Raw genomic sequence first — 17070 nt, 5'->3', positions numbered from 1 at the left:
GAGAAAGGAAGGAGTAATTAAGATGGCTGGGTAATGCTTCTGGCAGAGAGGAAGGCCCTGCAGGCTGTAAGCAAGTCAGCAGGGATAGGGGTCAGCAAAGGGAACAGGGAGATTGGGAGATAGCTCATTAACATGGAAATGAAGGAAGGGGTGAGACACTGAACATGAACAGGGGGAGGGAGCTGGTCAAGTGCTGCCACCGAGAAGGTCGCAGCAACGAGAGTCCTTTGCTCCAATATCGAGGCAGAAGGAGGAGGTGAGTCCCTTTTCTCCAGCTCCTCGTGTTGACTAATGACATTTTCTTTATCACAATTCTGCTGATGGAGGAGGGAAAATGAATGTCAGTTCAATGCTGATTCTATCTCAAGTTAACCTTTGACTCATGGCACCGGTGAGAATTAGTTTTTTCTTCCCCAAAGTTTCAAGCTAAGCCAACACTCCCTTGAGGAGCAACAAGGACCCTGTCTTCTGTTCCTGTTCTAGCCGACTTCTCCTCCTAGCTGGCTGAGTCAGAAAGAGATGGGAGGCTGGGATGACTTTGGCCCTGCCCGCCCACGACCATCCTCGGTGTCCAGCTTCTCTGGAGCTGATTGGACTGAAGCGTGGAGTAGGGCGAAGGGGGAATTCGCTCTCTTCTCAGCAGTGTATTGTCTAGCTTGCCAAGGAAATAACCTCCATTTGTGGGTGCCGACACATCTGTACTAGAATCGCCTGCGGTGTGTTCCTGAAAGCTCGTTTCTAAGCCCCATCCTACACCTTCTGAACCAAATCTTCCCGTTAGAGCTTTGGAATCTGCATTTTCCAGCAAGCTTGAAAGCAATGATTTTGCAAACTTCAAGTTTGAAAACCACTGCTCCGGGGCGTACCTTCTCACTGGATTTTCTCTCTCGGTTGTTTCCTTCTCCTCACTCGGATCTGGCCCAGATTCTCTGAGCAGCTTTGCAACACCACAGGGCAGGGCTCACAGAGTCAGATCTTTGCCCTGGATGGTCTGGCATCCCCACTCTCTCTTCTACCGCTGTGGAGGCCCTGCTTCTCATTCCCATCCTTGCTTGGAGAATAAAGTGACCAGCACTTCCTGATTGCTTGGGGAGGTGGGGTAGGAGTCTGGGGACATGGTCACCCCATGAACCGGACCTCAGACCTACCTAGGGCCTTGACAGGAGGTAATCGTGGAAATGGAGCTCCTGGGAGATGTATGAGCAGGCCAGTCTGCAGGGGTTGTATCTGTGTTCCTCTGCAGCTCAAACGTACATGCCGAGGACCTCCCTACATCTGCCTGCAAATCCTCTGCGCCCACTGGACTGGCTGCTCTTTGAGGACAGAGGGGTGTTTGCTGGTGTATTAGTTAGACTTCTCCAGAAAAACAGAACCCATAGGATTATTATCTACAGATAGTGCTATAGATATATAGATACATCTATCTATTTATGTATCTATGTGTGTATCTATCATCTATCTTTTTCTACCTATGCACATATTTATGCCATGTATGTATTGTGTATGTATGTATGTATCTATTGAGACTTTAAAGAATTGGTTCATGCAGTTGTGAGGGCTGTCAAGTCTCAAATCTGTAGGGCACACAGCAGGTTGGAGATTCAGGGAAAAGTCTTGAGTTTGAAGGCTGGAAACCAGGCAGAATTTTTACGTTGCAGTCTGGAGGTGGAATTCCTTCTTCTTTGAGAAGCCTCAGTCTTTGCCTTTAAAGGTCTTTCACTGATAAGATAAGGCCATCCACATGATGAAGGGTGAGCTGCCTTACTCAGAGTTCACTGATTTAAATGTTAATCGCACCTAAACATACTTCCACTGCAACATCTAGACTGGTGTTTGACCAAACTGGGCACCATAATCTAGCCAAGTTGACACATAAAATTAACCATCACAACTGGCTTGCTTTTAATCATTTCTTTTTTTTTTTTATCCCCAGTGCCTTCCAATCCTAGGAAAGAAGAAAAATGGCTAAATATGTAGAAAAGGGTTAAAAATGAAATCTGAGCATGAAATCGATCTGCTGCCCACACTCTGGTCAGAGTAGGACAAAAGAACCAGTGAAGGCTGGTTGTCGTGTCTCCAGAGGGGCCTGTGGGTTGGAATGTGGCATCTGCAGAAAGCGGGAGAGCACCGCACCCTTTCTGCTCCAGAGCAGGCCACAGTTTTCTCTCCTTTAGTGGCAGAAACACTGATGAGTTCAGCCCTCCCAGGTGAGAAAGCGCAAGCCAGTTCGGCTGGCCGTTTAGAGGATCTGAACCTCTTCGCCCTGGTATCTGTTTGCACTTAGTGTTGTGAGCGATTAGCGCTTCTGTTTTCCGAAAGTGGAGTGTAGTTCTGTGAATTCAATCAAGGTATATACTTTCGTGTGTGTGTGCTGCACAGAATTGCGCTTAGCAATTTGCCACCTTTTCTGATTAAATTCTTTATCTCTTGGCAGGAAGGTGATGGCTGGAAGCAGGTCTTATGATTGCAGGCAACAACCCTGTGTTTTTTCTACTCTGAAATCATGTCTTATTGTCTGAGCTGCAGGTTTAGATGCAAAATAAATCTGACTTTCTAAAATGCCTTATTTTTTTTTTCTTGCTATACGATAGCTGTGTATTTAGGGCAAAGCTGTTGGAGGCTTTTACAGAAACACAAATGTGTGGTTTCGTGCCATTGCAGATAGGAAACATGTGTGCTACTGCTGCTCTGAGGCCTCTGCGGCTATTTGCGAGACCATGAGCTTCTCATTTATCATTAATCCCTTTTCTGTTGGTGGACATTTCTTTGGACCTTTCTTTTCCTTCCTAAGGTAGTAGAGTGAGCAAAAGAAGGCAAATAAGAATTCATATTTCCTATTAAGTGCTATCAAGCATTTCATGATTACTATCTCCTTCGATCCTCTCAACTGTGACATGGTGACTGGTGTGTACTAATGTCCCCATTTTACAGATGAGAAAACTGAGGATTGGGCAAGATAAATAACTTGCCTAAGGAGTCACTTATATGATCTTATATGTCTCAGAGGCTAATGCTGCGTTCGAGTTTCATTAAGAAAAAAATCGCACAACCCAAGAAAAAGATTTTGTCTTGGTTGACTACGTTGAACCATTGGTAAGGGTCTCAGTTAGCTATAGCCTAATTTTGTGATGACCCCTGTCTTCCTGCTCAGGTATTGGGGTCCTCCTTGCTTGCATCATTCCATGGTTGCTGGGTGGGTGGTATTAGGACGAAGAATGGTGTGTCTTCTCTGGCTCACTCGAGCTCCTGACATTATTCACTGAATGAAATGTGAAACCAGATCACAAGAATGTATTTAGTTTGGTGTGCAAGGAAAAAGCCCAACAGTATTGCTCAAATTGGATCTTCAGCTAATGGCCACACTCGCTAGGAGGCCATTCCCCTGCAGAAACGAGCTTTACAAACATGATATGCATTACTAAAAATTTGGAAAGTATAAATAAAAAATAACATTGCCCATAATTGCATCATTCAAACTATTGTCAACATCTTAAGGTTATGGCCAGTAGTGCTGTAACTGGCTGGGACCAGCTTGGGAAAGCCAACTGGGTGCTTTTATTCCCGATTTCATGTTCAAAGACATAGTGACGTCACATTGGCAGCTTGAACTAGGTCATGGTGGGAATATTTACATCACAGTAATCAGCACGTACTACAAACCAAGGCTTTTTTATTTTTGCTTGTTAAACATTTGTCAGTACTCACCTGGCTATTGTCTTCCAGTCTTTTTTTCTTTAATATATATTTTATTTATTTATTTATTTTTGGCTGTGTTGGGCCTTCGTTTCTGTGCGAGGGCTTTCTCCAGTTGCGGCAAGCGGGGGCCACTCTTCATCGCGGTGCGCGGGCCTCTCACTATTGCGGCCTCTCTTGTTGCGGAGCACAGGCTCCAGACGCGCAGGCTCAGTAGTTGTGGCTCACGGGCCCAGTTGCTCTGCAGCATGTGGGATCTTCCCAGACCAGGGCTCGAACCCGTGTCCCCTGCATTAGCAGGCAGGTTCTCAACCACTGCGCCACCAGGGAAGCCCTTTAATATATATTTTAAACAGTGTCATTTATTATTTTTTTTCATTTAACATAACACAAGCATTTCCTCCTGGTATTAAAAAAAAAACTTATAAGCATCATTTTTTTAAAATAGAAGCAAAATTCTTTACTGAATAGATGTACTATAAATTATTTAATGGTTCAAATTCTTGGGCAGATATATTGCTTTCAATGATTAAAAGTTGTGCTTTAGTGAGCATATTTATGTATTACGTATCAGGTGCCAGAAATAGACTTACTGGGTAAACTGACATCAAATTCCTTGTCTCCTGGTGAGTGGTGCCTTGTGCAAATAGCTTAGCAGTCTGAGTTTCAGTTTTCTCTCTTGTCCTCTCTTCACCATTAGCTTCTGAGGTCCCTAAAATCAGTGACTTGTATTTTACTTTGTATCCTTAGTACCCAGTGCAGTGCTTGGCTTATGGAAAATGCTCAATAAATAGTTATCAACCAAAATAATGCCTCATTTATGCCTAAAAGAGGTGTACTAATTTTCAGTAGTGCCTGCAATTTCCCCCAAACCCTGGAGGGCACTGAGACGATCAGTAAAGTCGACAAAAAAGGTTAGGGGGTGAGAAATGTTATCTTGATATTGTGCTAGTTTGTAAAAGAGAAGTGCTGGAAGGAAAAGAAGGTAAAACAGCCCCAGGTGCCCTCTCGAATGCTTGGAGGAGGCTGGAGGTCGTGGAACCCTGAAGGATGTGAAGTGGGACCCACCCCAGCTCCTTCGGGATGCTTTTCATGAACACTTCAGGATTTGTGGATCCCTGTTCCTCTGATATTCAAAAGCATCCTTCCTGACCAGCTACTGCGTCTCTAAAGCTGTCTTCCCCACCCAAGTAACATGGGCCCAATGGCCAGGGGAGACACATCTCAGACACTTCAGGGCCATAGCTCAGCAGCACCCTCTCAGCTCTCATCCACCCTTCTTGACAAGGTCTCCTCCACTAATCTTTGAGATTTTCTCGGTGTAAGCCTCCTTGCTCTCTGTCGCCATAGAGAGAACCCAACAGATCAGAGTTTGACTCCCAGCTTTGCTGTTGACTAGTAGTTTGCCCTCTGTCAAGGGATTTCACTCTTTGGGTCTCAGTTTTACGATCTGTAAAAATAGTTTCAGGATTATGAGAAAGTCCAGTGAACTCTCTGCATGGACGAGGCAGTCAACGAAAGTTTTCACTGTTATTTTTGTCTAAGGAATTGGGGTCATACTCACCTTCCGATAGTTTTCAGTCTTGGCGACCTTGAGTAGAAACTTCCAGACTGGTCCCCCTCCCTAGCTTCACCTCCAAGTCCAAACCTCACCTTCCTCCCACCTGACTCCCCATCCAGGCTGCCTTTGTAGCGCGCAGATTTCAGCTTTCCTTTCCAGTTACTCCCATGTGAGTTTAGCCTCCCAGTAAAGCCTGACGCATCTGAGACCAGGAGCTGGGTGTTCCTTCTACTCCGGGGGAGCCGGAGAATGCAGGATGCACTCGCTGATTGCCTGGGTTGAGTGGTCTTCTTTTTCAAAAGGAGGGGTGACGCTCTCTCCTCTTAAACTCATTTCATATTAACAATCTGATTTCACTTTCCTGACCCCTTTGAACTCAGAATGAGGTTCTGAACCCAAGGCTTCCTGCAGTCATTAAGCTCAGTCAGCCTGGAACTCATTTTACCTTCACCGACGCTGCGTGGCTTCCCTGCTTATTAGCACTGCTTCTGTCTCCTATTTCTTGGCAGGGATTTGTATTTTTCATGCTGTTTAACTCAGTTTTCTCAATGACCTGGAAGATTAGTCCCATTTTACAGAGGAAGAACCTGAGACTGGAGACATCTAAATACTTGTACAAGCTTGCTCAGGAAGGAAGGGGGTGGGAATTAAAAGCCCTATCTTTGTGGTTCCACAGCTTGTACTCTATCACGGGTCTTCCCTGAATCCCGATTTCATTATTTATAAAATGAGAATAAAATACTCCATTTATCACAGAAGACAGTTGTGCAGACCTAGCAAGAGGCAGTCTGTGTGTGGTGAAGACACGTGCCCTTGATTCTAGTACTGGACAAAGTTGGGTCAGAGCAGCTGGGGCTAAGAAGTGGCCGGAACACAGACATGTTGCTGTTTGTGACTCAGCCCTTCCTATGAGCATCTTGAGTGATCAGTGTTTGAAGGTGGCACCACCAGGGTGGAGACCAGGTGGGAGGTGACCCCACTACAACTAGGGCTGATAAAAAAGTAAGTGAGGAGAGTCAGTAGAAGACGGGCCACAGTCTGAGAGCCCCTGTTCTCTACTGGGGGGTAGCTGGGGGTAATGAAAGAAACCTTCCGTGTATTGAATGATACGTGCATTGTCTGTAGTTATGCTAAAATTAACTGTTCAGTAAATTTAACCAAGAGAATTACTGGCTGCATTAACTTGGGGCAAGGTTTTAAACCTGTTTCTAGGGCTGAAAAAGGAGCTTCTTATGATGATGAAATCAAATAATACCTGTGAAGCATCCAGCACCATGCATGACTTAGAGTAACGTTTCCAGAGCAGTGCTTAATGGAGATTCTTAATGCATTAACATCTCAAGTCAATAATAGAACATACCAGAGCTTGTTAAAGGAGCAGATCAGGAGTCATTTGAATGGAGACGAGTGCCTTGTTGAGATGCTGAAGTGTCTGGAGCGGTCTAGCAGCACTCTTTTCAGAATGGAGCTTGAACCACGCTTATTTTTATTGGGGGGCACAGGCGAGGCTGGGGCGCCGCCAGAGAAACACTCCGAAAGTGGCAAACCCCCACCGGGTGGAGTTCCTCGAAATTTCAGAGGTCCTCACTTCTAGTTAAACTAATGAATTGCCAAGTCTGAGCGCTGTGCGTCCCAAGAGTAAAATCTGTTCGCCTTCGGGCTTCTCTCCTAAATCTCTTTACGGTCTGGCTGACTCCTTTGGCTTTTGAAAAGGAGAGAAACATTTGCAGCCCAAGCCACCGCTGTGTTGAAATGTGCGTGTTAAAACGTTCTGGTCCCACCAACAGTGCAAGAACGTTCCTTTTCTCCACACCCTCTCCAGCATTTATTGTTTGTAGATTCTTTGATGATGGCCATTCTGACTGGTGTGAGGTGATACCTCATTGTAGTTTTGATTTGCATTTCTCTAATGATTAGTGATGTTGAGCATCCTTTCATGTGTTGGTTGGCAATGTGTATATCTTCTTTGGAGAAATGTCTATTTAGGTCTTCTGCCCAGTTTTGGATTGGGTTGTTTGTTTTTTTGATATTGAGCTGCATGAGCTGCTTGTATATTTTGGAGATTAATCCTTTGTCAGTTGCTTCGTTGGCAAATACTTTCTCCCATTCTGAGGGTTGTCTTTTTGTCTTGTTTATGGTTTCCTTTGCTGTGCAAAAGCTTTTAAGTTTCATTAGGTCCCATTTATTTTTGTTTTTATTTCCATTTCTCTAGGAGGTGGGTCAAAAAGGATCTTGCTATGATTTATGTCACAGAGTGTTCTGCTTATATTTTCCTCTAAGAGTTTTATAGTGTCTGGCCTTACGTTTAGGTCTTTTATGGAATCTAAAAAAAAAGGTTCTGAAGAACCTAGGGGCAGGACAGGAATAAAGACGCAGACGTAGAGAATGGACTTGAGGACACCGGGAGGGGGAAGGGTAAGCTGGGACGAAGTGAGAGAGTGGCATGGACATATATACACTACCGAATGTAAAATAGAGAGCTAGTGGGAAGCAGCCGCATAGCACAGGGAGATCAGCTCGGTGCTTTGTGTCCACCTAGAGGGGTGGGATAGGGAGGGGGGGAGGGAGGGAGACGCAAGAGGGAGGGGGTATGGGGATATACGTATACGTATAGCTGATTCACTTTGTGATACAGCAGAAACTGACACACCACTGTAAAGCAATGATACTCCAATAAAGATGTTAAAAAAAGTAAAACATTCGGGTCTCCCGTGCGGGGGTGAGGGTGGCCCTGTGCCGCTGGCTGGGCGGACGCGCTCCTTCGGTCAGGGGCAGTGGAATCCTCATCCCGGGTGGGATTCCCACCGAAATAACCCGTAACATAACTGAGCCCCCTCCCTCTGCCATGCTAGGCTGCACAATTTACCTCCACGTCTGGTTAAGCATATTCTCATCACGTGCACAACAGGATTTGCAAACGGAGGGCATAAGTCACTGGGGGAGGCCACGGTTCTTGCCCCTCTCAGCGTGTGAAATACCCGCAGCAGCTCCTGGGGCCGGTTGCAAAGCAGGAGAGGGTACGTGCGAGGCCCCTGGGCCCAGCTGGGAGGCGCCCAGTAAAGGACAGTGTCTGAAGTCGGGCCTGGCGCGCAGGAATCCCCCGGGCGGCCTGTGCCCCGTGCTGGGCGCGGGTGTAGCCCAGATGGCCTCTCCCCAGACTCACCGTGACCGTGAACAAAAGTGCGCCACAGGCATCCGGCGTCGGCCTTGCTGCAACGTGAGCAGAGGCTGTCGTGCGTTGATGTTTCCTCTCTTGTTTCCTGCTCCGAGGTGGGAGGAGGTGGGGGACCACCGGATGCTGAAGGGACAGTCGGGATCCCTTCCCACTTCCGTGCCCTTCCCCGCAGCCTGGCAGGTGGTGGGGAGACTCTTCCATGCTGGCACCTCCTCCAGGGCGGACACCAGGCTTCATCTCTATTTCCCAGCGCGGGGCATGTGGCAGGCCCTTCGTGGGGGGTGGGGCACGTCTGCCCACGTGGGCCATGGCAGTGCTTCCTCCTGGGTACCGAGTGGAGAAGGAGCAAGAACCCCCTGTCTCGGTCGGCCGGCAGGGCCTGATCTAGTGGGCACTGCCTGTAGGGGTGGGACCTGCGCTGCCAGTCACCCCTCCTCTTAAACCAGATCTCCTTGGCGCAGATGGGAAGAATCACGTGTACAGACTTTCAGGGTTGTAAGAAAGACTAAAGGAGATAATCTTTGTTAGGTGCCCTGTACAGCGCCTGGCACAGAAAGAGGCTTTCAGTCAAAGTTAGTGTGCTTCTTCCCTCCCTCTCCCTTCTAATGTTTCTAGGTTTTTCGAAGTCTCTGAGAATTTTTGTACTGGGGAGGAGTGACCACAGCGCGGGGCTTTGAGACAGAGTATCTGGAACTTTGGGTGGGATTTGCCTCTTCCCAGCCTCCTCCTGGCCGTGAGAGAAGCACTCCTGCGAGGCGGCACCGAGTTCTCGTCCAGGGCTTAGTCCCTGGCATCGCACTGCCTGTATTTTCAATCTGTCTCTCCACGGATGAGCCAGGCAAATTGCTTAACCTCTCTCTGCCTCAATCCCTATCTGTAAAAGGAGGATAATAGTGGTTCCTGCCTCCTCGGGTTGTGATGGGGATTAGGAGAGATTAACACTTGTCAAATGCTTAGTGAGTGCTTTATAAGGTTTAGCTGTTACTTACTCATCTGCCAAATAAAATGGGAATAATACTACCAACCTCAGTCACGTGGATGGATATAAGCAGATAGAATAGAGTGTGAAGACACCTTTGAAACCTGTCGAGTACCACACACACGTGAGTCTTGTTATGTCACCCTCTGAACCTTCCTAGTGGCCCTTCACTCATCATCTGCTCCTGCAGGGAAATGACCGTCATTGCCTTGTGCCCCCACTAACTTCTGTTATAGCATCTGTAACTCTTATTGGCCTTTTGTTTACCTGTCTCTCTCCCTCACTAGACTGTACCCTCCTTATGCTAAGAGAGTGCATCCAATTTCATCCTCTTCCTCCAGTGCCCAGCTGGGGCTGTGCAATAAATGCTTGTGGAATGGATGCAGAAGTTACTTCAGAGGAACCAGGAGTTGACTAGGAAGCCCTTGCCCACAGCTCTGGACCTTTATGACCCACTGATGCTTCTCTCTCTTCTGGTAAGCAAAGAAAATCTGCTTATCTCTAACACCTGTGTGGATATGTTTGTACTAATATAGTTACAAATTTGAACACAGCTAGTCAGTTTGGCAGTTAGGTGCTCAGCTACAAAAAAAAAAAAAAAAAAGAGCCCAGGGAAACATTAAGCATACAGATCTTCCTGTAAATTAACCCCCATTTGTAAGTCTTATTACTGTTACTTAGAAAATAAAAATCTCTTTTAATTACACCATGCCAGTATGTATACTTTAGCAGATTATTCTTCCAGGAGTTTTTGAACATATGTACATATTTATTTGCAAAGTGGGATCATACTATAGGTATTGCTTTGCAATATGCTTTTGTAATATTTAATGTACAAGGTAATAGTTTTCCAAATCATTACATTTTGGGGGGATGCTTTTTCACTAGTTGTATAGTATTTCATCAAGTATGCATACCATAAATTGTTTAAACAGCATGTTATTGTTGGACAGAGTGCCTAGATGGAATTTCAGTCTATTTGAAAGTGATATCTTAAGCAAACAGCCACATAAATAAATGCAAAATTACATCATAGGTGAGTGCTATGAAGGAGCAGTACATGGTGTCATCAGAGGGTGTGGCAGGGAGATTTTACTTGGTCAGAGAGAAAGTCGTGAGTGGGCCGTGAGCTGAGAGCATGTGGGAATCAAATAGATCCAGGAATAGTACAGGGAAAAGGGAAGAGGGCCAAGAAAAGACCTTGGGGAATGTCAGGAGTTAAACTTGATATTAAAAGAGGGGTCCATGATGGAGACAAAGAAGGACAGATGGATAAAAGAGACAGGAAGAGACTCAGGGGAGAGAGGCACTTCAGAAGCCAAAGGAGCAGAGTGCAGTGTTAAATGCTTCAGGGAGATCAAGTAAGACACAGGTGATGAAAATGTCCATTGGTGTAGAAAGTTCCATGTGACTAGTGACCTCCAAGGAAGCAGCTTCATTGGAAAGTTTGGCTCAGAAGCCAGATTAATCGGAAGTGAATGGAGGGGTGGTTGGAGAAGAGGAAATATCCAGAGTGGACTATATTTTTTGGAGCATGGCTGTGCAAGTGATGAGGGAGCAGGTGATTGCTACCCCAGAATGTGGCGTGAGGCGTGGTTCTAGCTTCTGGGAGCTTTGCCATCTCATACCCACTGGGAAACCACCCAGACTTCCTGTGCCTGTGGTCCCCGCACTCACTCCCCTCAGGGCCCTGGCCCAACCAGAGGGTGGCATTTGTTTGCTTGTCTGTCTCTGTTTACTTTTGGTAAGAAATCTAAGGGTGAGATATGAGTGTTAGTTTGCTAATTAGTGCCTTTTAATAAGTACTGAAAATTTGTTGAATGAGTCATTTATTTATTTATTTATTTATTTTTGGCTGTGTTGGGTCTTCGTTTCTGTGTGAGGGCTTTCTCTAGTTGTGGCAAGCAGGGGCCACTCTTCATCGCGGTGCGTGGGCCTCTCACTATCACGGCCTCTCTTGTTGCGGAGCACAGGCTCCAGACGCGCAGGCTCAGTAGTTGTGGCTCACGGGCCTAGTTGCTCCGCGGCATGTGGGATCTTCTCAGACCAGGGCTCGAACTTGTGTCCCCTGCATTAGCAGGCAGATTCTCAACCACTGCGCCACCAGGGAAGCCCCTGAATGAGTTTTTTAAAATCCAACTTGGAACAGACATGGGCTTTAAAAGATCAGCAGAGTAGAGGATAAATATTCAGAAGAGAGAAGTGACAATATCATGATGCAGATAAAGGGTGTATCTGCAAGTAGACACAAGTAGAGGGGTGACACTCCTTCCTCTGAACCAGGAGAAAAGGCAGAGGCATGGAAGCAAACACATAGATACAGTTTCAAAGACAGGGCAGGAATTTGAGGGAGTTCCTTTCTGGTGGTCTCAGTGTTTTCAGTGAAATATTTGAAAAGGTTATCTGCTGTGATAGGGTAGCAGGGAAAGGGTATCTGCTGTGATAGGGTAGCAGTGATAGTGGAAAGAGCTGGAAGAGGACAGAGAAGGTTTGTAACAACCAACAAAGGAATGAAATAGGGGTTTGGTGGGGTATATACTGGTGAAGGAAGCTCACATTTTCCTGACTTGGAGCCCAGTGATCTGGACACACTTCACTGTTATTGTAAATTGATGGCTTAAGTCAGGTTTTCCAAAGAAAACTCTGTTTGTTTTGGGGGATGTTTATAAACGGAAAAAACAACACAGGGTTTCATGAGCAGATCTTTTTGGGAAACACTGTTAAACATAATGAAATGATTTTATTTACTGTGGGATCTTTAGAGCCTTTAACATGTTTGCATCATGACCCTCAGGAAAGACACGTGATACGCCACTTCTCCCTCTCTCTCTCTCTCTCTCTCTTTTTTTTTTTTTTTCTCCTTTTTAGACCATAGCACTATTTTTCTAAGAAATTTTGAGGAACATTCTTAGGAAAACACTTTGGGAAATGCTGTCTCAAAGTGTTAGGCTATTTGGGTTTGAACAGAGAATCTGGAAACCCACAGTTTCCAAGGCCAGAATGAAGGGTTTCTAATGGTGGGAGTCCTGGCATCCGCTCGGGATGGTAACAGTGGTATTTGAGACACGAAAGCATTCAAAGCAGATGCTTTGGCAGCCACCTACTGGGCAGAACAGATCTGAGAACATACTTTTCTGTTTCTTTTGTCAGCCCGGGTGGGAAAGAGGCCATGGTAGAGAAGAGAAAAAAAGTGTCCATTTACCCCATTTGTCTGTTCCTCCTTTCGGAGTAGCTGGGTGAGTGGGTGTTGAGGGAGCCCTGCCCCGACCAGGAGTCCAAAACCCTGGTGTTGTGGGTGGCAGAAGCCCTCTGAGAGTTTTCTAGGCCTTGTTCATCTTTTAAGCTGTTCATGTAACCCTGAGTGATGCAAGCCATGGCGGGAGATTTCCAAAGGTTGCATGGCAGCTGAGAAAGATTGCACAAAAGATGCCAAGCACAGAATTGAACCCCCAAGAGAAAAATAACATTGTGATTAAGGCATGGAACCCAATTCAGCCCGCTCGTCTGCATCCGGAGCTTCGGCTGACATCAGAGGGGCGCACGTATGTGAGGCTGGGGTCCCCCTTGCCCAGGCTGCTTCCTCTCTGGCTGTTTCCAAGCTGCCGGTGGTGCCGGAGTGGCTGTGAGCTGGACTTTCTCTTGTCCTGAGTTCTGCACACATCTCCTTTGGTCCCCAGCGCCTTGCATGCTGCTTTCATTCGGACCAGCTTTGTGAGGATCGTGGGGACAATCCCCGTGGTCCTGTGTGAGATGAGGGTGGCCCGGAAGGTCTTGGTGGCCGAGAGTAAGAAAAAGGAAAAGGAAGCAAATTTGTGGAGGAACGGTTCTCAAAGTATTGCTGTTTTGTCAGGATCTTCTCAGAAAAGAAACGTGACAAAATTAAAAGAGGAAAGTGGTCTATCTTCTATGATGAATTCTTGACTAAATTCCAGAAAATATCATTCTCATCACTGATTACATATATATTTTTGCGGGGCCCATTATGGCGACCCTGCATCTCGGTAAATCTCAGAGTTGAGAGCGGGTCCAGGCGTTGCTGTGGCGGCTCCAGGAGCTCCTCCTCAGCCTGTGGGCCATTCCCTGGGTTCTAGACTCTTCCCCAAGCTCACCTCTCAGCTCTGCAGGTCCACTTTCTCCCCCTGTTAGGAGTTCACCACTTTTCACTTAATTGACAACTCTGTGTCTGGAATTTTCCCTGCTCCATTTTCTGGCGTGGCCTCTCACTTCTGTATGAACCCCGACTGATACAGGGCATTGCAGACTTTGAATTTTTATATTTTATATACTCTTTTCATCCTTATTTCTGGAGATTTTTTTTTTTCTTGCTTTATAGCCAAAGATACTTTGTTTTACACTCGTTAGTGAATCATCTTTCTTTTGGTTAGTGTTAGCATGAAATATTTTTTTCTTTCTTTTTTACTCTCAACCTCTCTGTACCCTTGTTTTTAAGGTGTGTAGCATGCAGTTGGGTTTTGTTCATTCTTGTCCCTGGGATGTTGCCTTTCTGGGGATTTGTTGTCAAAATCTAGGCTTCTCTGTGCACTGATGCCGGACAGAAATACGGAGACAGAGATTTTGGAGGATAAGAGAGATGGCCTTATTCCTCTGCCAGGCAGAAGGGAAGACACAGCAGGCTAGCACCTCCAGAACTGTGCCCCTCACACACGGGGAATCAGAGATTTTATATGCGGGGCTTGCAGTCCCGGGTATATGATAAAGATCAAAGTAGTGAAGGTCTTGCATTCTACTTCTTCAGGAAGCCCGGGTGTTACCAGGCCTTTTCTCCTCGGGACTGTCGAAATCTCTGCAGCTTTTCTCATCCCTAGCTTTCTGATCAAGAACAAAAACATGCCAGAAGTTGGAACCACCTCTCTTGGTTTCCCTTCTTTTCAGGCTTTTAGCCCCTGAAATTCTTGCTCCTTTAGTCATCTTCCAATACCTTCAAATATATAAAAAGTTTTTTTGTCTAGCTTTTCTAGTCATCTTGGAAAGAGGATTGTTTGAAACAAGTTAATCTACGGCTGGAAGTGGAAATCTGGAAATATTCAAGTAGGAAAAAAGAATCAGTCTCTTTAAGAAACTGGTAGACTTAAGCATCCAGCCCAAACACGACAGCGCAAGAAAGAAACATACGTCATACACACATAGCTCTTAAAGCCCAAGCTAGGAGCACAGAGCTCAGGAAATGAAGAGATGCCATGGCTATTAAGAGCTGATAAAGGATGAAAGTTAAATTCATGGGGTGGCCAATACTGTGCATCGTCTTGATTGAAATGAGGTGGGGATGGGGCAACGGGTCTTATTTCGTGGGAAGGACACCAGGCTAATTGTCTTGCCACCGCTGTGTCAAGGCCTGGAAAAACTTATGGGATGCACAAGAGCCAGAAACCCTCTGACACTAGGACAAATGTGAGAGAATCCCTGCTAAGGGAAACCTGATTAGATTTAGTCAATATTTAATAAAAAATTTTTTTTAACTAGATGGCTTCTTGTATCTAGGTGGTTGTATCTCTTTGCATACTGTTCTATACTATATTTTAAGTTTGTCGTAATTTTCAGTTATTTTATTACAGGGCCTGACACATAGAAAACCTCGAGGGGTGCTCGTAGAAGGGACCCAGTGAACATGACTGGCGGTTGGTGAGCTCTCTCTGCAATTCAGTACTTTAAGCATGAGAAAACTGTAATCCATTGCGTCTTTCACCCTTTAGGAAGCATCCTGTCTGAATGGAAGGTACTGGAAATGTGACATAGCATTTTAGGGTAGGTTAATCAGCTCTCTGGGTGGGGCCTTGCCCCTGATGACAAACTGTAAGGAGTGATGGAGTCAGGGGACCTGGGTTAGAACCCCGCTTGGCCACTAGCCAGCCTGTGAGACTTGGAAGCATGGTTTAATCTCTCCGTGCCTCAGTTTCCTTACTTTACTGCCAACCTTACAGGTCCACTGTGAGGACTAGACGAGCCGATGTGTATCAAGTGCTCTTCACTGTGAAAACTCTTAATAAACGTGAATTCTCCACGTTTGCCCCTTTCCCTTGGAGAACGTAAATCAGCAAAATCTGGCTGGAGTTCAGGAGGGCGCTGTTTTCCCACTGCTGAAGGCAGGACTGACTCAGTCATATCTAAAAAGTCACTGAAAGGAATCAGTCCCAAATTCAAGTGCCGCACAATCACCCGACCCAGCAGAGTAAGCAAAGAATGAAGGATGAACATAGAGACCATTCTGTCCTGCGGCCTGATTGGGAACAGGGCTGAGCTTAGGAACAAACAGGACGGGACCCCTTTCAGGTGGGTACTTCTCAAACTCCTTCTGGCACCTCGGCTGCCCCTAAGCATCTTAAAGCGGCGTCTAAGACGTGGTACAGGGATGGGGGAGAAGGAGGAAGCAGTGATTCCAGAGGAACTTTCTGCCTCGCCCTATTTTTATTTCATTTGGTTATATAATCATACCAAGAGCTAACACTTCCCGCGTTCTGTGTGTCAGGCAGTGTTTTACATATATTAGCTGACTTGCCCTTACTCACAAAGCTTTTAAGTGTCAGAATTAAGATTCATCGCCAGGCAGGCTGGCTCCAGGATCCTCCTGTGCTCAGTTGCCTCTTTGTGTGCAAATTTGCTTTGTCTTCCCCGGGTTGTTCCACTTGAACTTCAGTGAACGTGCACCTGCGGCATTTAGGGTTTTAGGCTCTGTTGCATCCGTCTACCAGGGGTGGAAACCCAAGAGTTGTCCTTGGTCCCTGCTGGTCATCCCAGGCCTCATATTTAAACAGTTACCAGTCTGTATCAATCTGATCTCTCACGTCTGTCCCTAGTCCCTCCACCCTGAGAACAATGCCTTTCCTTTCTTTTTCACCCTCTGCCTGGGCTGTTGGATTAGCTAGCTGGCAGCCTCCCAGGGGGCTTCCTGATTCCAGCTCTCCCAGCTTTGGCTTGTTCTCAGTTTACAGAAAAAACAGAGAAAATGCTGATCTCTTCATGTCCAGCCTCTGATGGCCTCCTCTGGCCCTCGGAAGGCACGAGAACCTGAAGAATGTTGGCCCCAGAGTTAGCTGTCTGGGGTGTGAATCTCAGCTTCACCATGTAATACATTTGTCGGCCTCTTGACACTTCAACTTTCCCACGTGAAGATTGAGGTTAACCAGAAAACCTGCATCGTGTGTGTCGTGAGTTCAGATAATATGTGTAAGGCACTTGGCATCAGGCAGGGTGAGAGCTCAGCAGTTGTTACCTACTTTTATTATTGCCCTATAAAGTGCAAAGCCCTTAACGCGCCTTATAAACTCCTTTAAATAGGTGATATTTTCAATATAATATCTTGCACGTACCCTATACATTTTCCTTGCTTTAGCAACTCTAAATCTCCTTATTCCAGGATCATCAGTATTTGGACTGTCTGCTTTTTTTTTTTAATGTATATGTATTTTTAATTGAAGTGTAGTTGATTTACAATATCGTGTTAGTTTCAAGTATACAGCACAGTGATTCAGTTATATATATAACATGTATTGTATATATAATATATATAATATATATTATATATATATATATATATTCCAGATTCTTTTCTCTTGTAGGTTATTGCAATTTTTTTTAAAGAATATTCTTTTTTCCCACTTTATGCCCCAGCAGTAAACCATATTGAAAGAGGCAAGTGTGAGAGAG

The sequence above is a fragment of the Balaenoptera ricei genome, chromosome 13 (assembly GCF_028023285.1).
Source record: "Balaenoptera ricei isolate mBalRic1 chromosome 13, mBalRic1.hap2, whole genome shotgun sequence".
Classification (NCBI taxonomy): domain Eukaryota; kingdom Metazoa; phylum Chordata; class Mammalia; order Artiodactyla; family Balaenopteridae; genus Balaenoptera; species Balaenoptera ricei.
Note: the sequence above shows the minus strand (reverse complement) of the source record.